At 40.3% G+C, this 10,265-nt stretch overlaps 1 long non-coding RNA gene across 1 annotated transcript; it reads left to right on the plus strand.

Annotated features, from left to right (window-relative positions):
* Positions 1-2,471: 2,471 nt before the first annotated feature.
* LOC113598471 (uncharacterized) lies at positions 2,472-9,711 on the plus strand. The gene is made up of 4 exons (XR_003419099.2): positions 2,472-2,687; positions 2,944-3,078; positions 5,002-5,175; positions 5,596-9,711. It is a non-coding gene; the product is annotated as an uncharacterized LOC113598471 (long non-coding RNA).
* The last annotated feature ends 554 nt before the right edge of the window (positions 9,712-10,265 follow it).

Genomic DNA, 10,265 nt, shown 5'->3' on the forward strand with positions numbered 1-10,265 from the left:
CCTGGGTGGCTCAGTCGGTTGAGCGCTGACTTCGGCTCAGGTCACGATCTCGTGGTCCGTGAGTTCGAGCCCCGCATCAGGCCCCTGTGCTGACAGCTCAGAGCCCGGAGCCTGTTTCAGATTCTGTGTCTCCCTCTCTCTGACCCTCCCCCGTTCATGCTCTGTCTCTCTCTGTCTCAAAAATAAATAAATGTTAAAAAAAAAAATTAAAAAAAAAAAAGAAAGAAAATGTTGGTTTGCTGTGCCCCACCTACGTCACCCCCAACCCCTTTATGGGCTTTTTGAAGATAGGAACTATGTCTTGCTCATCTTTGTCTCCTCAATGCCAAGCATAGCACCTGTTATTGAGTAGGCATTCAATAAATGTTTGCTCAAATATACCACACAACACAATTATTTTTCGTGTCATCTAGCCCTTGTCTGACTTACAGTAGCAGGCACACTTTCATACATTTCTGATGATTGATCTACTACTGAATTATAATTTAAAAGTTCTTGTCACGTGCAGTTTAAGCATTAGCCAATAAATGTCCGCAGATTGGAGAAAGGAAACATTCTAGCTTTAAAAAAAAAAAAAATGTTGGTAGGGCACCTGGGTGGCTCCGTTAGTTGAGTGTCCGACTTGATTTCGGCTCAAGTCATGATCTCACGATCCGGTCTGTGGGATCAAGCCCAGAGCCAGGCTCTGAGCTGACAGCACAGAGCCTGCTTTGGGTTCTCTCTCTCCCCCTCTCTTTGCCCCTCCCCCACTTGCTCTCTCTCTGTCTGAAAAATAAATAAATACACATTAAAGAAAAAAATTTGTTTTCAAGTTTATTTTTGACAGAGAGAGAGAGTGAGCGTGAGCTAGGGAGGGGCGGAGAGAGGGAGACCCAGAATCCAAAGCAGGCTCTAGGCTCCAAGCTCTCAGCCCAGAGCCTGACGCGGGGCTTGAACTCAGGGACCGTGAGATGTGACCTGGGCCCAAGTCGGAAGCTCAACCGACTGAGCCACCCAGGCGCCCCTGAAAAAAAAAAAAAATTGTTTAAGTTTGTATACTGTGCACAAGTCTCTCGTGTTGAGTGCCCTGACCACAGACAACAGTCCTGAGGTGCAGCACCTGGGAGAAGGGAAAACATTTCAGGCATTGAACTCCAACCAGCAAAATGGCTATTGCTCAGATCTCCCTTGAATGCGAATACGGCTGTACTGTTCGTAATTCCTAAGCAGTCAATAAAACTGAATAGAAGTAATCCTTTGTTGAGATGAATGAAATCTGCGGTTAGGCTTTGGAATTCATTTCTGAGGGAGGGGTTGTCAAAGAAGCTGTTCTCCTGTTCGACCCCAGTGCCGGCCCAGAGAGGGACCGAGGCCAGCGTGTCCACACCCGAGCCAGGAAAGGGCGGAGCCACCAGCCATAGAGCCTGAAGCAGGAAGCAGAGCCCCTGGGGACAGAAGGCTGCCACACCACTGCCCTGATCCCAGGCTTCCAGCACAGGGTGAGGTCTCCCGAAGTTGGGTTTCTGGGGCTTTGCCTTGTTCAGAACTTTGGCACACTTCCCATGTCCCAAGCAAACCATGATAGCTGCTGTTGACCGAGCTTTTGTCAAATGATGGCCTGCACATTTGCATAAAACCTGCCCTCCCCCCACAGGGGAGTTAGAAAATAATTTTTCAATAATTGTATTATTAAACAACAATAATTTTTGGAGTAACAGGTAGTTTTTAAAATAATTTCCCCAAAGCTGCGAAGTGAACATCTGGGGGTTCCATCTGCGCTCATAATGATCAATACATTAAAGCTGTGATAAAACGTATAGCCTTGATGTTATTTACATGTATCAGCTCATTTTATTCCCACAAAAGCCTTTTTTGGAAAAAGGTATCCTTTTCTTACTGATGAGGAAATTGAGGCAGAGATTAAGTGAGGTGTGGACAAATGCCCGCCCCCCCCACCAGCCCCCGGAAACGTGTAGTATAGTGGGGGTGGGGAAGAAGTCCATCTCCTATCTTCTGAATCAGAACTCTGTCTACCCATTTACCTTCACGCAGACACACACACACACACACACACACACACACACACACAGAAATGCTTTACTTCTGGTAAAAATAATAAGAAGAAGAAGACAGGTGGAAAAAGGATTTGGGAGAAGCCAGATGTGTAATTTACATAACACATGTTCTTCTAAACATGCCAGGCACCATGACAAATAAATTGTAAGATCACTCACCAATAATTGAACTACAAGCTGGGAGGGCTAGTAGACCCCCAAACTGGCTCACGGTACAGATGATGGAGTTCTACCCCACTTTGCTCTAACGTATAAACTACAATTATGAAAAGACAAATGTGTTTGCGGTTTTAGCTCCACAATATGAAAGCTCTCAAATGGAATTCCCTGAGAGCACCAGGGCTTCCAATGTGGCTTCCAATGAAGATGGTCGTCTTTTGGACCATCTGGAATATGGTGGAATATGGAATGGACATGAAGCTTCTTGACATCTGAAGATTTCCAATGTCCACTTTGAGAGCCCACCCATCAGAGCACTGTGGCAGCAGGAGTGTGGCCGAGATTAGAGGTTGAAGACAGCTTTGTCGAAATGAGCTACTGGCCTCATGAGACCTGCTGAGGGGGTGAATGAAGTGCGCAGGGATGAATAAACCCTGCCATCAAAAATGTCACCTTCATCCATGAGACAACAAGGTTGGTTCCTACCACTTGCCCTTGTGTGATAGCTGTTTCTCCTGGATTAACATCACATTGATTAATGATGCCAGTTAAAAGCCAGAGCGTGCTGAGTGCTGACCTCCGTGAAAGATTGCAAAGTTATGTAAATCTAATAAGGGGCGTAGGAAAGGGGGCATGACACTGGAAAGAGTTTCCTTGCTCCTCTGCTTGTTATGGATTTGCATTAGAATGAGGTCAGGTCATCACAATTTCTGTTTTAATTTATCAACAGGCAGTCATGAATTGTGGTCACTGTCTGCCATCCCCAACTTCCTAGGCACCGAGTGGCACAGCCTTTTCCAGGATCGGAGAAACTTCCAATCCTGCTGAAATGACTTGGTACTCTATTTCCAGACAGGAACATAATGTATGTACATGGGAAAATTAAGTCAATATTTAGCTTAAGCATCTTTTGGCAATACATAGCTTTAAACATAGAGTGGATGTAAGTGTACCTTGACCAAAGGCTCGCCGTGGGTCATTTGCTGAGATAAGCATATCAGAATTATTGAAATTCAGAAAAATCCAGTTTTCTGCTCACACAATAGCCCTTATGTACCGTAAACTAGCTCAGGGACTTTGCCTTTGATGATTTACTATTGGAACACTTCCAACTATCCCCATGGCTCACTCCATGATGGGCTCCCTCAGGCCTTCACTCTAAGTCACCTTCCCAGAGAGGCCTTCCCTGACCGTTCTTTTTAAATTTAAGCCTCAAGGGACTGACCCTGTCCCTTTCCACGTCCCTTTCTCATTTTCTTTTTTTCCCCTTATCTGCTTTATTTTATACCTATTTATTTTATTTCTCTTCCATCGGCCCCTACTAAAGTATAAGCACTATGATACCAGGAATTTTTCTCTGTATTTTTCCCCACTGCCAAAAATCCTTGCTTGTAGATGAATTCCTAGTACATAGTAGTCATTCAGTAAATATGTGTTGAATGGATGGATGGATGGATGGATGGATAGACGGATGGATGGACGGATGATCACTGGATCTTTCAGCTGGCTGGAATCTGACAAAGAGAGTACAGGTCCAAAAGTAAATAAAGGACAAGCTGATTTCTCAGCTTTTCTCTCTCTGCATGTTGGCAGTTGTTAAACCATCTGCTGTACGAGCCAGCTCTACCATTTCACTCCTGAAACCCTGTGTTAATTACATCTTTACATGGTATTTCTTCACTTATACCGGACAGCCATGTGGTAATGATCTTTCGAGACAATCCTAAAAGAATAGTATTTTACGATTTGGTTACAATAAGAGATTAAGGTGGTTACAGAAGACGTGTCTGTAGGCAATTCTCAAGACTTTATGTGTGGTTGAACATAGTATCTGCCTCATGGGACAAACTCTTTATAAAAGTTAAGAGTCCAGTTGTCAGAGGCACTGTTTATACACTTACCAGCTATTCAAATCTACCTCTTCTAAACACATTAGACGCTAGTTTTTATACTGTCCTTTTCTGTGTATAATCAGGGACCCGGTGGTCATTAACGTCCTCAGTCAAAGGGGTGTTCCTGATTGGTTCTGTTGGATCCTACTTTGACTCCAGGGTCCTGCATGACACCCCTCCATTCCATAAATTGTCTATGCCCTCTCACGTCTGTTAGAGGTGAGGTAGAAAATGGACGTATGGAAGTTTAGCACCTAAAGAGGGCGAGTAATCCACAAGCAATAAGTAAGAGAGGAAAGAGTAGGCCATTATCCAAAGGCTCTGGGAGGTCCTCCTTAGACAATAACCAGTGCCCAATCTGCCTCTGTTCAGCTCCCTGGTCCTGGAGCTGGCAGGTCCTTCTTTTGGTACATACCCCATTCCTTCTCCTCCCCGCTATCGGTCAGCCCTCCCCTCTCCCTTTTCCTGATACAGTTTTATTTAAAGATGGAGGTGAAACTCAGCTCCATGTACCCTAAAAGGTCCCCACTTAGAATGGACTTTTCTATGAGCCTTTGTGTTTGCTTCACTGAGGCTGGAAGAGGGGAAAATGGTCACAGGGAACAGAACGTCTGGCAAGCACATAAATTAGTATTTCAGGATTTAACCTTTTAGCTTGCTGAATGAAATCCTCCACATCTGAGGATTACTCTGAGACCCACTTCTCGTTTGAGACCTGTTGACTCTACTCCATTTGGCATAAGTTATCCCCTCCTCAGAAGTACCGTGTCTGCATCACTCATTGGTCTCTCCTGAACACACTTCAGTCTTGCTCTAGTTTTTATTCTGTTGTGTTTTAATATCTTCTAAATTCACCTTTTGTTTTGTCTTTCTACCTATGTGATCAACTCCTTTAGAGCAAGGAAGATTCCCAAAAGTATTTTGCAAGCCTGTGCCTCCCACATAATAAGCATTCAGCAAACATCTGCTGATGCATTGGTCAAGTCCCAATCTGGAAGCACCTGCAAGGTACAACTGACTACGAGAGGCAGGATGCTCGTCGACATGAAGTGGTATTCTGCAGCTTTCAGGTAGGGAAACCCTCCTGCCCTAAGTATTATCACTAGAGGTTCTGACACAGAATTCAAGGCACGGGGTGCACAGCCTAAACAAGCAAAGTGACAAAACTCCACAGGGAAGTTTATATCATCATCATCATCATCATCATCATCATCATCATCAAGATTTGACTACTAACCATGTTCCAGCTCCTGTTCTGGGTCCGTTACACACATGAACTCACTTAATCCTCACAGTAGATAGTCTGCATGATCCGCATTCATGGAGAAAACATTTGTGTGTGACCTAAGAGAATGGGCTCGATATGAAAGAGCAAAATAGAAATTGAAAAAGATTAAGTTTCCGAGTTAGTATCATTTTCCCATTAAAGTCTCAATGCTCACCCCAGGAAAACAGCATATTGCATAATATTAAAGGCATTTTTTTTCTAGTGCTCTAAAGCTCTCCATTACCAAGGGAAAGGATTTCCACTCAATTAGATCACAAAATAGAGGATTATGCGGTTTGAGTCCCAACATGGGGAAGACTTGAAGAGATTGTGTGTCAGAAAAACTAACTGAAGACAAGAGCTACAATGTGTGTTAGCACGGAGGCAGTGTCCGCCCCAAGAACAGTCAGGTATTTGTCTTCCTTTGTGCCTTCAGAGGGCTGTGTTGAGGGCTAGCACTCATTTTCAGGAGAAATGAATCGCGCACCCTCAGATTGGATGTGGCTAGCTGGGTCTAGAGGGTGTCAGTCTTTGAGCTGCGTGCCGTCTAACGTCAACACTTCGTTTACTTACGACATAAATTAAATCCCTGAGCTGGAACAAGCCAGGGGAGAGACAGCGGGCTAGACTTGTCATGGCAGGAAAGAGTAAAACACAAGGTATCCTCACAAAACATATTAAAGATGTAAATTTGGGTAGGAAAAATCCCGTTATGATTATTGCTTATTACATGTTGTTACTTAATCTGAATTCTTCCAGGAAATTTGAGTTTACCGAATTCAGCTTGGTAGGACTCAGTGGAATAAAGAAAAGCTGAAAGAAAGAGTGTTAAATTCTCCACCTGGTTTGGTTGTTGATTTCTCTTTAACCTATAGGTGGTTCATAGTATTCTGCCCTTGACAGACAGTTAATAAAATTATGGTCAATTTGGGTGTTTAGTTTTCCGAATGAGGTTTTGCTGATGGGATCATTTGATAAAGCCATGGACTCACTAGGACAAAGGCACACGTCCCAGAACCCACAGGAGCCTTTTTGCTCTCACTGCCACTCACTGTACCCCAGTGTATTCACACTACTGGTCACCAGGAGGACCGGATGAAAAAGGGTGAAGACAGCATCATGTGGTTGATGCTCAACAAATCATTGTAGAAGGGACGTTGTTTGAAGTTATAGCCTCAGATGTCACTTGGAAGCAGTTATCAATAAATGTCATCCCTATTTAGCTAACTTTGATTCTCCCGTATTGGAGAATATATATGAGGATGAAGCCTGAATGGTACTAAAACTAGTAATTTACATGTGTAACCAATATGGATTTTTCCACTTAGGTCAATAAATGTCACCATCTGTGGGGCATTCGATAACCAGCTCCATATGGGCGCGCGCACACACACACACACACACACACACACACACACACACACAGGGAAGGTTCCAGGTCTACAGGACGCACCACCCCAGGCTATGCTATGTGGCAAACCTATCTAGTCTGCACTGCCCAGGGGGCCCAGGTGAGAAAACTAACAGGTTTTCTGTTTGAAATTGGTTCCCCAGAGCCCAGCAACCTCTTTCTTCCTCCTTATTTGGGGTGGAGAACATGAAAGAAAAAGCTATTATATACCCGCTGAGTAAAGAACCTAGAAGGGGATTCAAAAAAACTAGATCCAGGGGCGCCTGGGTGGCTCGGTCGGTTGGGTGTCCAACTTCGGCTCAGGTCATGATCTCACAGTTCGTGGGTTCGAGCCCCACGTCGGTTTCTGTGCTGACAACTCAGAGCCTGGAGCCTGTTTCAGATTCTGTGTCTCCCTCTCTCTCTGCCCCTCCCCTGTTCATGCTCTGTCTCTGTCTCAAGAATAAATAAACATTAAAAAAGAAATTAAAAAAAAAACAAACTAGATCCAACCTACAGAAAATTTTTTTTGCCTTCTAAAGAGTTAAAAATTTGGAAAGTTTTGTCTAAATATGTGGTTTGCAGCTGCTCCAAAATAACAGAAGACCTAGCATCACTGGAATGACGTTTCCATGTGGAGCTAATCGGTGAGACCTGAGTAACAGCCACTCTTTTCAGACGGTCCTGTTCAGTGCCCACCTAGCCTAAACATTGGGGTTGAGGGCAAGAGGGCTACAGTAGAAAGAGAGCTCAAGGGGCGCCTGGGTGGCTCAGTTGGTTGAGCATCCGACTTTGGCTCAGGTCATGATCTCACGGTTCGTAGGTTCGAGCCCTGCGTTGGGCTCTGTGCTGACAGCTCAGAGACTGGAGCCTGCTTCAGATTCTGCGTGTCCCCCTCTGCCCCTCCCCTGCTTGCATTGTCTCTTTCTCTCAAAAAATAAATAAAACATTAAAAAAAGAAAGAGACCTCAAAAATACCAACGAACTTATCAATAAGATTCCAGCAGATTTGCATTCTTCACTTCCCTTTCGGCTGCCCTCAGCATGCCCTTTTGTAGCCATTGGTTTTAGTGAATGTTTTCATTAAACATCCTATGAACGTTTTCAGATAACAATAAATAATGATAGCTAACTTTTACTGATCTCCCACAGTGTGCCATGCACTCTGTTAACCGACATATGTCCTATCTTTTCATTATTCTAAGAACTCAGAGATATAGTTACAACTATTATCTCCTCTTTAAAGACAGTAAACAAGCTTGGAAAGTTTAAAAAATGTGTCCCAAGGCAGAAAGCTAGGAGATGGTAGGGATAGTTAAGCCCAGATAGCATCACTCTTAGCCATTAGACCACACTGCCTCTAACGGTAAACCCACTGTTTCATTATTATTGATTTAATAATGCACATTGATTTAAATATGCGCATTGAATCCTTGAGGTAAAGAGGTGAAACTCAGATCCCTAATTTAGATTTTCTCTCTTTCCTCATGCAAACAATGGTGATATACGCCTAGTAGACTAAAAATATATCACATAGCATGTAGACTTTTACAAACAGAGGGGAAGTTTTTGGTTTTGGTTTTTGGTTTTTGGTTTTTTGGGTTTTTTTATTTTATTAGGTGTTTTTCTTTTTCCTTAAGACTTCATGTTTGGGCACTATTTAGAATACCTTGCAATAAAACATAAATTTGTATTACATTTAAAAGCCTTTCAATGGTCCGTTTCATTATAAAAATAGCACACGCTGGATAAAAATAAGAGTATTCCACTTTAAGTACACTTTAAGCCCTTCCAGAAAAGCTAAAATATTGGTACTCTGTTCAGCCAAAGCTGAGAAGGAATTCTAAGCAGAATTCTAGTAAAACCCTATATTAAAAACTAAAGATAGAAATATAAAATGATAGGCTAGATAAGGAATAAGTATTTTTAAAATATAAATAAATAAACAGAAGAATTTTGGAACATACTGGCCTCCCCCCACTCTGTTCAACAGCTTCCGTTCAAATGTTCCAGTCTGTGCTTCTATGACAAGATAGTGTGGAAGGAAAAGCCAAATCAAATGAGAAACCCAGTCGCTAAAATGTGTTTAATCATTTACAATGTCTGCCCTTTCACAATTCAAATGATTTTGGGTTGCACATAACTTTTCCAAGGAGCCAGGTTTTCTGCAGAATGTTCGTACATTTTTAACTAAAAATTCATTTTCCCCATTCCATCTGGAAATGTCTAAACTTTTCATTCAACTCCCTACAGATTTCTATACTTTAGGGACTGAAGGAAAATTTCATGAAAGTCTTATGATGCAAATTTGGTCAAATTCTTTATCACTGCCTGCTTTGGATAACTTTATCTCTTTTAATTAAGAAGGTCACTTATAGTCAAACAGAGAGACTGTTTGACTGATTTTGTAATCAGTAATGGAAAAAAGCTGAAAAGAATAATCACCGAAAGGAGTTACTATAGCTCTTCACACAAATTCCATTGCATAGACCCTTATAAAAATAAGCATCAGTAGCCAATGGCTGAGTATAAAGAAAATAAGTCAGAGCCTAAAGCAGTATGACAGATACTTAGGCCTGAACTCAGTGCCTGAGGAATGTTGGGTTGCCGACATAGATTTGCTCTCCTATTGCTTGAAGGATACATTTTACTATATTGTCTTTTTTTCTAAGTTTATTTACTTATTTTGATAGAGAGAGAGAGAGAGAGAGAGAGAAAGTGAGAGAGTGGGGGAGGGGCAGAGACAGAAGGAGAGAAAGAGATGTAGGGCTTGAACCCACAAACCGTGAGATCATGACCTGAGTCGAAATCAAGAGCCAGATGCTTAACCAACTGAGCCACCCAAGTGCCCCTTAATATAGTTTCTGTTTTATTTCCTATAAATTTCATATATACATATGATTGCCAAATTCAGAATGGTGATGTCATTAACTATGATTAACTCTGTGCAAGTCATATATATATATATTATAAAATATTAATATTATATATTAATTATATACATATAATTATATATTATATATATTATAATATAATATAATTATATATTATATTATTATATTATATTATAATATTAAAATATATTATTATATTTTAATATATAATATTTATTATTATTTATTAATATATTTTATTATATATTATTATATTTATTATATATATTTATTTTATTTATATTTATAATATATTTATTATATATTATCATTTATTAATATTATTATTAATATTATAATATTATAATTATAATTATATTATAATATATAAAATATATAATATAATATATTATATATAATATATCATACATATTATATTATATAATAATAATATTATTATATTATGTATAACATATTATATAATAGATATAATATATAATATTATATATAATATATATAATATAATACATATATATTATATATGTATTATATATAGTATTATATATAATATAATATATAATACTATATATAATATAATATAATATATTATATAATATATATTATATATAT

This window comes from Acinonyx jubatus, chromosome B2 (assembly GCF_027475565.1).
Source record: "Acinonyx jubatus isolate Ajub_Pintada_27869175 chromosome B2, VMU_Ajub_asm_v1.0, whole genome shotgun sequence".
NCBI lineage: Eukaryota > Metazoa > Chordata > Mammalia > Carnivora > Felidae > Acinonyx > Acinonyx jubatus.